Source organism: Triticum dicoccoides, chromosome 7A (assembly GCF_002162155.2).
Source record: "Triticum dicoccoides isolate Atlit2015 ecotype Zavitan chromosome 7A, WEW_v2.0, whole genome shotgun sequence".
In the NCBI taxonomy this organism is placed as follows: Eukaryota; Viridiplantae; Streptophyta; class Magnoliopsida; order Poales; family Poaceae; genus Triticum; species Triticum dicoccoides.
The window spans coordinates 591,379,179-591,389,794 of NC_041392.1; positions in this window are offsets into that span (position 1 = coordinate 591,379,179).

Below are 10,616 nucleotides of genomic sequence, written 5' to 3' on the forward strand. Positions count from 1 at the left end.
TCCAGAAGGAGAGAAGCTGGGTGCGGCGAGGAGTTGGCTGGGGGCAGGGGAAGAAGGTGGGCAGGGTGGGTAGGTGCTGCGGGGGTGGGGAAGAGGGGAAGAAGGGGGTGGGGCTGGTTTTGCTTTTTATGTTAGCAATCGCAAGGATCGGGGTGTTAGCAGAATAAGGTTAGGTGTTATCAGAATAAGACTCTTAAGGGTGTTATCATAATAGACCCACCATATATATATATATATATATATATATATATATAGTGTTACTATTCATCACCCATGGTGCAGAATAAGTTATTCTTCACCCGAGGTAATCTTATGATCATTTCATAATTAAATTACGTTTGGAATTCAAATATGCTCCGTTTGGATGTTGATATTCAGGGCCATGGAATTGAATCGGCTCCAATATCAAATCTCTCAGACTTTGATATTGACATTGAACTTGAATTCTGTTGTTTGGATGTGCATGATATTGACATTTGGAATTCGCATAAGAGGCTAAATTCTGAAGCTTGTTTGGATGGTCATTGTCTACATTGGAATTGCCTCAGTACACTGGTACCTATACGTTTTGTCATTGGTTTTCTGTACCAACTATATATATGTAAGGAGTAGTAGCAAGTATTTTTTTGATTGTTTTGAAACGCAAACGCATGAATTGGCTGTGAATACCTCTGCCTGAGACAACACTTGGACAGTTGCAACTACCATGTGAACTAGCGCTCTGAATCTGAAACGCATGAGCTTTCATAGTTCAGACAAACACCGACTGAATAAATGAGCTCATACATACATCAGCTCGTACATACACGACACTACAAAGATCAAATTCAGATCTGTGCAGTTCAAGCACTCCACAGCGGAATCTGAAGAATCATTCGGATCAATTTCGACAGTGGTTTCCAACATGTACATTAGCTCGTATGCCAAATTAAATAAACACTTCAACATCAGCTACTAATGCATTGTCTTCCACGTCTTGGCCTGCCGAGTACCAAAACGGAAGGACCAAAAGCAAAATTTGTATCAACATCTCACGACTATGAGCTGCAAAAGGTTAAGAAAAAAACTCAGAATACTAGCACATGTGGGCGAGGATTAGAGGGGATTAGAGCTTCTGTGTAGGGTTAGGGAGGGAGCTAGGGGACGGTGGCACCGGGGCTACAGGAAGAAGCAACCATGGGGGGAAGCAGCGGTCGTGCCATCTGCCATGGGAGGCGGGTGTACAGTGGGTCAAGCAGGCGGCGGCCAGAGGGACGAGCGCGCGGGATGGGTCAGGTGGACGCGCATGGAGATGGGCCGTGGGCGCACGCGGGGGGAGGAGCGGACCCGCCGGAGAGAGGAGAGAAGAGAGAAGGAGGAGGAGGGCGGAGAGGTCGGACCTGCGCTGCCGGAGCTCCCTGTCGTGTCTCTGTTCGTCTCCTCTCTCGCTCGGTTGCCTGTTTATTTTCCCTCCAACGGGCGAAGCGGTAAGTTAGGCGCTCGATCCCGAATATCAGGCAAAGTCGAGCTCCTATGCTCTGAATTCGGCAACAGCTACGCGGGCTGTGAATGGAGCCAGCCAATATCTTGGCCCAATTCAGCCAGTCAATACGCAGTTTATGTGTATTTTAGACTATGTTTTTACGCTTGTAATTTTACATAACATAAAATATTTTTTACAGCAATTATATATTTTCTTACGGTCTCTTCTTGCATCGAAAATAAGACAAAACTTACAGAACGTAAAATTATGGTGCATTGATGGTAAAATAGAGGGGGATGAAGAATAACTATTCCTCAACCAGGGTGACGAATAGCGTGACCCTATATGTATATTAATCTAGCCACTCGCCTCTGTCATTTCTTAAGTAAAAAAAGGAATAATTTGTGGGATTATGAACACATTCTGACATAAAAAAGGGATTCACACTACAACATGAAGGTATGTTAGCCGCCAACACAGGGCAACATTAGGAAAGTAGCTCCCCTTAATACAACAGAACATAATGTTTAGCTTGTTTACAACAAGACGAGCTTTGTCGGGTGAAGGTGAAGTTTGGATTGTCCAATGACATGAGGAGATTTGAAGGTTCCTTGCAGATGTTGTCGATGCGAGTACACGAACGCCTCTAGCATCATCGAGATTTAAGTGGCCAACCACCAAGACTTCATGTGGGTGATGACCGAGCAGGCGAGAACCAAGCTTGCAACATGCTCATGTTTAGTGGGATGCGCCATCATGCTACACCAAGCTTCCAATTCCTGCTAGAGTCATGGAATTGGAAGCTATGTAAGGGCTGGTGGCTCGCTGGTATGGGAATGTTAGAGGCCGACCCATCGTTGTCGCTAGCTCATTGTGGATCCATAGCAGCTACCCAGAATTGCTATTATGCTCGCTTTGCCCATGTTCTCATGGGATGTACATTGCAAGTGAGGATGTGACCTAGATAATGAACGACGGGCATCGCATGCTCTGTTCTCTTGAACGTTAGTGTGCTTGACTACGACTACGGTTCATTACGATGAAGCGTTCCTTGTGGAGATGCAAACTAGCCGGGAGGCCATTGATTTCAGATGCCTCCTTTTCCTATCAGATACATGTAGGTTGCCATGAAACTTGCCTTTGCAGCTCCCTCTATTTTTGCGGCTACACTTCTCACGTAGTTAGATGAATTTGGTCATGTTGGCTTGGTCCAGGTAACATATATACTACTATTTATCATGGAGGCCACATGCTAGACAACTACTCTCACATTGAGATAACAATAATGCTCCAATGTACTAGATCATAACTTACGATTTATGTTAGTCACCAACCATTGGCGGGTCGTCTTTTTTTCTTTCTTGCGGGGGATTAGCGGGTTGTCCATTAGGCAGGTCTATGGCCCTCCTTACAGGTTCACCTTGTTAATGGCTCTTTATGCTTGTTGTACAATGTCGTCCTCATGCTTGAATCTTGATAGCTAATTTATTGCTAATAATATAGTATTAATGTTATTTATCTACTGCACGCATCTCTGTTTTGTTGTTCTTTCTTTCCTATGATTATGCAAACTGAGATACCACTAATGAAATCGTGGCATTTGTTCCTTCTTCTAAGTGCATCCGTTAAGTTATAAAGTCTACAAAACTATGAGATTCTACTTGTGGCACACATAGACAAGAAGCTAGAAGTTTTAGAGAAGAAGCCTTAACAAGGTGGTCAGAAAATATTAGATGTCTAGCTAATTTACGTCGATCACAAAGATTTCTAGTTCAATATAGGTTTCATTTAACTCTAACAATGAGTTTGTATTTTTGTTGGGGTATCTAAGTTTACTTATAATTATCGTAGTTGCCGTGAAAATGAAGTCACAAAGTCTATTACTCTTTTTGTAAGATATTATATTTAGATAAACCCCATCACATTTGTTATTGTAATTTATGGAATCCATCATTTTGCAACATGATTAAGAAAAAAAGCAAGTAAGCATGCGACATAGTGAAACGTTTTCTATAAACCACCAAAATGCCAAATGGAGTATAAATGTTTGTTATAAACCACTGGAATACCAAATGGAGTATAAATCAATCGGAGTCACTCATATGCTTCGCATTTTACATTCTATGTATTTTGACGCCGGAAGAGACCTTAGGGTCAATCTTCAATTTTTATGGCCGTTGCCATGCATGCTTTACTAAAGTTTACTTGAAACAAAAAATGTGTGAGTAAAGTTGACCATAGTAAGTAATTGAATGCAAGTGTGATGCTTGGTAACTTGGTGACATACAATAGCTTGATTTCAGAAGTTACAATGATGAGTGGGATGATTTCATTTGTGACTATTGTTGTCTTTGTATTTTCCATTGTTTCGTGCACTAACATACCACAAAAGTGAACATACTCAGATACTCTCACACTTGTCAATTAATTCCATTGACCTTGCAACCCACCTAAAATTGAAGGGCTTTCTAGAGGCATCTTTGAGGAATTTTAGTGATGAATTCCATCATACTATCAGAGGACAAATGCTTCCCTCGGCTGATGGTGCTCTCCATGGAAAACCCTGTAGCAGAAACTATCGGACATGTTCACCATGGCACCTCCATGAGCAGCTTCTTCCAATATTGGCGATGATCTTCTTACATCTGGGTGGTATAGAGATGGCACAAGATTATTGTGTCATTGGTGTAGGAATCAATTTTTAACTACATGACAAATAAAGTTGAGTTGCCGTGTAGGCATCATACTTATACTGGGTGTGTTGTATTTTGCATTAACACCTAGTCAAGGGCGTTTAGTTTCTTACCCGCGCAACACATAGGCTCTCTCCTAGTCCAAGAAATATGACCCGTGACACTTATGCGAAGGAACTGATACTGTCAAAATGACCCATTGGTCAGTGACCAAGGAATGACAGATTGCTTATCGCCAAGGATCTACGTTTTTGAGTTTATTTAATTATTATTTTGTGCGAGTCTTGCACAAAGTTTGAGTTTTATGTTTCCATTATACACATTCATCTAACCACCACCGCTCTCATTTTCAAGTACAAAATAGGAAATAATTTTGGGATCATCAACAGATTTTGACATGAGAGATCAGTAATGTGTTAAATAAGTGTGCGAGATAACACAAATATAATGAAAAAGGAGCAACTGTAGTTTAGCCAAGGGATAACAAGAGACATTTGAAAACACACACGCACGCGCGCACACACACACACACGCACTAGGGGAGTGAAGAGAACCAGAGAAGTTCACACGTAAAACAATAGTATATCGACGTGATTCTATTTTTTGCGATGACTAAGTGATTACTATTCAACTAAAAGCACATTACAGACAGTATGGAGAGGGAGGGAGGGGGAGGTGTTGTTAACAACGAAGTGTTCCACTACAAAAAAATACACTTCCGTGATGATACTTGTTTGTCACAGTAGGTCGCTTTTTTTGTCATGCATGTACATCCATGACAAATTTATGACAGAATCAAGATAGTCATACCTGTGCTGTCGTAGAAGTGTTCCATGACATTACCAAAATTATCATCACGGAAGTGTCCACTTCCATGACGATAAATCGCGCGTCACAGAAGTGCTTTCGTCAAGGGTGACCGACATGTGGCATCCACCGTAAGGGAACACCGTTAAGCTATCGGGTCGGGTTTTGGATCCGATAACCCGTTGTAGGATCGAAAGTATGTCTAGAGGGGGGGGGTGATTACACTACTTGACCAAATAAAAACTTAACCTTTTCCCAATTTTAGTTCTTGGCAGATTTTAGCTAATTTAGGACAAGTCAAGCAATCATCACATAATTCAAGCAAGCAAGCAAAGAGTATATAGGCAGCGGAAAGTAAAGCATGCAACTTGCAAGAATGTAAAGGGAAGGGTTTGGAGAATTCAAATGCTATTGGAGACACGGATGTTTTTCCCGTGGTTCGGATAGGTGGTGCTATCCTACATCCACGTTGATGGAGACTTCAACCCACGAAGGGTAACGGTTGCGCGAGTCCACACAGGGCTCCACCCAAGGGTAACGGTTGTGCGAGTCCACACAGGGCTCCACCCACGAAGGGTCCACGAAGAAGCAACCACCCACAAAGGGTCCACGAAGAAGCAACCTTGTCTATCCCACCATGGCCATCGCTCACACAGGACTTGCCTCACTAGCGGTAGATCTTCACGAAGTAGGCGATCTCCTTGCCCTTACAAACTCCTTGGTTCAACTCCACAATCTTGTCGGAGGCTCCCAAGTGACACCTAGCCAATCTAGGAGACACCACTCTCCAAGAAGTAACAAATGGTGTGTAGGTAATGAACTCCTTGCTCTTGTGCTTCAAATGATAGTCTCCCCAACACTCAACTCTCTCTCATAGGATTTGGATTTGGTGGAAAGAGGGTTTGAGTGGAAAGCAACTTGGGAAGGCTAGAGATCAAGATTCATATGGTAGGAATGGAATGTCTTGGTCTCAACACATGAGTACGTGGTTCTCTCTCAGAACATATGAGTTGGAATGATGTGTGTGTTCTGATAGCTCTCTCATCGAATGAGAAGAAGGTGGAGGGGTATATATAGCCTCCACACAAAATCCAACCGTTACATAGTTTTCCAATCTCGGTGGGACCGAATCAATAATATCGGTCGGAACGAAAATGTAAACCTAGTGACCGTTAGTGATTTTCGGTGGGACTGACATGCAACTCGGTAGGACCGATATGGTTAGGGTTTGGGCATAACGTAATCTCGGTGAGACCGATTACACAAACTCGGTGAGAATGAATTTGGTAATTAGCTAACCAGAGAGTTGGTCAGGCAAACTCGGTGGGAACGATTTGCTCTTTCGGTGAGACCGAGTGGAACTTGATGAGACCGAAAAGTTACAAAGAGGAAACACTGAGTTTACATTGCAATCTCGGTGGGACCGATTCGCTCTTTCGGTGGGACCGAAAAGTTACGAAAGGGAAACAGAGAGTTTGCAACCCCATCTCGGTGAGACCGAGATCCCTATCGGTAGGACCGAATTGCTAGGGTTTGGCAGTGGCTAATGACAAGTGAAACTCGGTGGCGCCGGATAGGAAGAATCGGTAGGACCGAGTTTGGCTTAGGATTTAGGTCAAATGTGGATATGGGAAAGTACTTGAGGGTTTTGGAGCATATCACTAAGCACACGAAGCAAGAGGCTCATTAAGCAACACCTCATCCCTCCTTGATAGTATTGGCTTTTTCTAAAGACTCAATGTGATCTTGGATCACTAAAATATAAAATGAGGAGTCTTGAGCTTTCAAGCTTGAGCCAATCCTTTGTCCTTAGCATTTTGAGGGTTCCACTTTCACATCCATGCCATGCCAATCATTGAGCTTTCCTGAAATAATCATCTTGGAATAGCATTAGCTCAGTGAGCTATATGTTGTTATGAATTACCAAAACCACCTAGGGATAGTTGCACTTTCACCCGTTAACAGCCCCGACCAATGGGTATTTTCCACGTGTAAAATCATCATTGGCTAGAGGAAACACGTGTCGGCTCATCGTCGGGACAGATATCATCCACTCACTCGACAGAAGGCACCTATGATACGTCGACACGTGGCATGGCCCAACAAGTTTAAATGGGCCGGCCCAACTAAAGGCCCATAAGATTTTGCGGACCATAATGGGCCGGCCCAGCTAAAGGCCCACGAGATTTTGCGGACCATAATGGGCTGGCCCAGCTAAAGGCCCACAAGATTTCGCGGGCCATAATGGGCCGGCCCAGGTAAAGGCCCACAAGATTTTTGTGTGCCATAATAGGCCGGCCCAGGTAAAGGCCCACAAAATTCTTGCGGATCATAATGGGCCGGCCTAGCTAAAGGCGCATGAGATTTCGCCGACATTAATGGGCCGGCCCAGCTATAGGCCCACAAGATTTTGAGGACCCTAGTAGGTCGGCCCATTAATTGGCTGCCATGTCTTGGGTCAAATGCCGGCACATATTTGATCCGGTCTATTAATGGCCTGCCACGCTCCGGGCCTAATAGTGGCCCATATGAGATCCGGCCCGTTAAAAGCCTACCACGTTCTGGGCTTAATTACGGCCCAGATCAGGTCCGACCCTTTAAGAGGTTTTGGGCCTAATTATGGCCCATATCAGATTCGGCCCGTCAACTGGACACTATGCTTTTGGGCCTAATTATGGCCCATATCAGATTCGGCCCGTCAACTGGACACTATGCTTTTGGGCCCACTTGCTAAAGGCCCAATTAGTAATTCGGCCTAATATTGGTTTCGGCCTGTTAAGGGCCCGTTTAACATTTCGGCCCTATATTAATTTCAGCCTATTAAATGGCCGTCATATAGTTGGGCCTAACTACGGCCCGGTTTGCATCCGGCCTGCTCGCAGCCGATATCTGATTGGGCCAAACAAGGACCAAGGCAATTTTTCGGCGTGTTAAAAGCCCGTGATTTGATTCGCACAATCATGGGCCAGGGTTCATTTCGGGCTACTGCCGGCTCATGAGCTGATCGGCACGTTTCAGGCCCAACGTACATCGTGATTGCATGACGGCCCGATTATGTACCGTAATTTTACGGTTTGGCCGGTTTACTGCGAAAACAGGATATATATACAATAAAATAACTGCAACATCGTGAATAAGAAAAAACCTATACTAGACAATAAAGAAATTACGGCATATTACATCCACTGGGCATCAAAGTTCGCCACTATGATAATAAAGCACAAGCAGACAGCAGATTACATATACTGGGCATCAAAGATCGCCACCAGTGGAAATAAACACGCCGACAAAATAATATACAAAACCGACATCACTTCAATAGAGTTCAAGAAAGGTTAGCCCTGCTGGGGAGCTGCAGCGCAAGTAGCTGGGCAAGATGATGAGACTGCGCTTGTTCAACACTTATATCTTCCTCACTCTGAAAGATAAACAAGCAGACATATGACAAGTTTTGCACATAAAAGTATCAGTGCTGACAATTCATCACATTTCTTACTGACGAATAAAGTGACACAATTTAAATTTGCATTAACACAATATGGTATTGTTCAGGTCAAGACATGGCAGGAAATGACATTGTGAAGGAGTTGGCAGCTTCACGACACTACTGGATTACAGATCAAGAACTCATAAGTATCAATGGTTAGTGTGCTGTCAATTTATACCATTTCAGATTGGCAAATAAAGAGATGGTTTAAATAATAGTAGAATGATATGACATTTTTCATAGTTAAGACATTGTGGAATATGACATTGTGCTGTAGTGGGTAGGTTCACCACACCACTGGATTACAGATGAAGAACAGAAGCATACATGCAGTGCAAAAGAAGATCACTTGCTCTGTATAGTTTAATTTACATGGTATGAAGAAGGAACTTGGTTGTACAACTGAAAACTTAAATTGAGAAAGGACGAACTTTTGTTTATGAACTACATATAATAAACTTTAAACAAGCAATTTGATGCAAACACCAAAAATAAATAGCTGTTGCAGTCATGCCTAACCAAATATATACAACAAAGTTTGAAGGCTTGAGATGGACAAACTTACATTATTGGTGAAGACAGACTCTATAAAGGCCTTGTCCATGCTGATGGGGGGGGGGGGCAATTCAAGAAGTTTACCACAGAATCTTCTTCAAAAGCATTGCCTTTATTCTACATTTTGTTAAGAGTAAATATAGATGTGATAATATACGAAAAATGGAGAATATTTAAGATAAGATGAAGAGTGATGCTACATAACCAAGTAGCTATAAATGTAAGTGCAGCGATATAGGCAAAAGGTACAGCCAAGAGCAATGCACAGCTAAACTTCTTCAGTACCAACCTTATGGTAAGAGTAAATATAGATCTGATGTGTAGAAAATGGAGGGCAAAGGAAAATAAGCTGCAGAGTGATGGTACATGAACAACTACCTGTCATTATAAGTACACTGATAAAGGACAACATGTACTTACAAGAACAATGCAGAGCTAAAAAAACATTGGCATTAGATATATTCTACACTAATGTAACCATTCATACAGATCAGATAATTTGGAGCGAACAATTGATAAGCAAGCTATCATGCATGCTATTGTCACATAATGAACCAGGTATGTATGCAAGTACAATGATACAGGACAATAGGTACTAACAAGAGCAAAGCAGCGGGAAGCATATTTGCGATATCCTGTCGTTCTTGTCAAACCGGAATTCTTCTTCGAGCAGATTTCCTACAAAAAAGATCCGTTAGGCACATGCGGAAAAGTAGAAGTTCAAATTGTCATGTGATTTCATAGACAGTACCTCATCCTGGGAATGAGACCAGTGCATAACAAGGTTTTTCCATTCAGTGTCTTCCAAATTTAGCACACGAGACTTCACCAGAAATTCGTTTATAGACTTGCCATCAAGGTGTGATTTCCTCAGGTAACACCGATACTGCTGCAATGCTTCCTTGAAAAGCACAAGCAAGCTTTGCTCGTCATGACTATCCAGATTGACCCTCGCCTAGTTACAACAATGTAATGTAAATCATTGATGTGTTCAATCAGCAAAAAACAGGAAAATAATAACCATGAATAATAGCACTTACACATAAGTTGGACAGGAAGATGTGAAAATGGTGTTTGTCTTCACAATAATCTTCCCATGATGGGAATATATGCACGTAGTCCATAAGAACATTGAAAGCATTGTCTTTTAAACTGGGAATAAATGGAATGGGGTTCCAATCTACAGGAATTGGCCGTCTCTGCAGTTGGGATAGGTCTTCGGCCGGTGGACTTGCTGTACTTTTTGCTGGAGTGGGATTTTTCTATGGTACAGCTGGTGCTATGGCAAATGAAATCAGTATACCTTTTGCTGGAGTGCAGGTCCTATGTGGTGGGGCTAGTGGTGTGGCCAGTGAAGTATGGGTACAGTCTGCTGGAGTCGGTCCTACATTTTGTGTCACTAGTTGTACAACCAATATAAGTGGGGTGCTGTCTGATTTCTCTGGCACCACCATGTTTTTCAAGGACTTTGCTGGTGATCCTTCAGGTTCGGCAATCACCCTCTTCCTTTTTGATGTCTGATGCACAAGAACATCATTTGAGTGGAAAAACATGGTATGATGACAGATGGAATATGTATTGATAATGGATGGGCATGGCATCTCGACATATA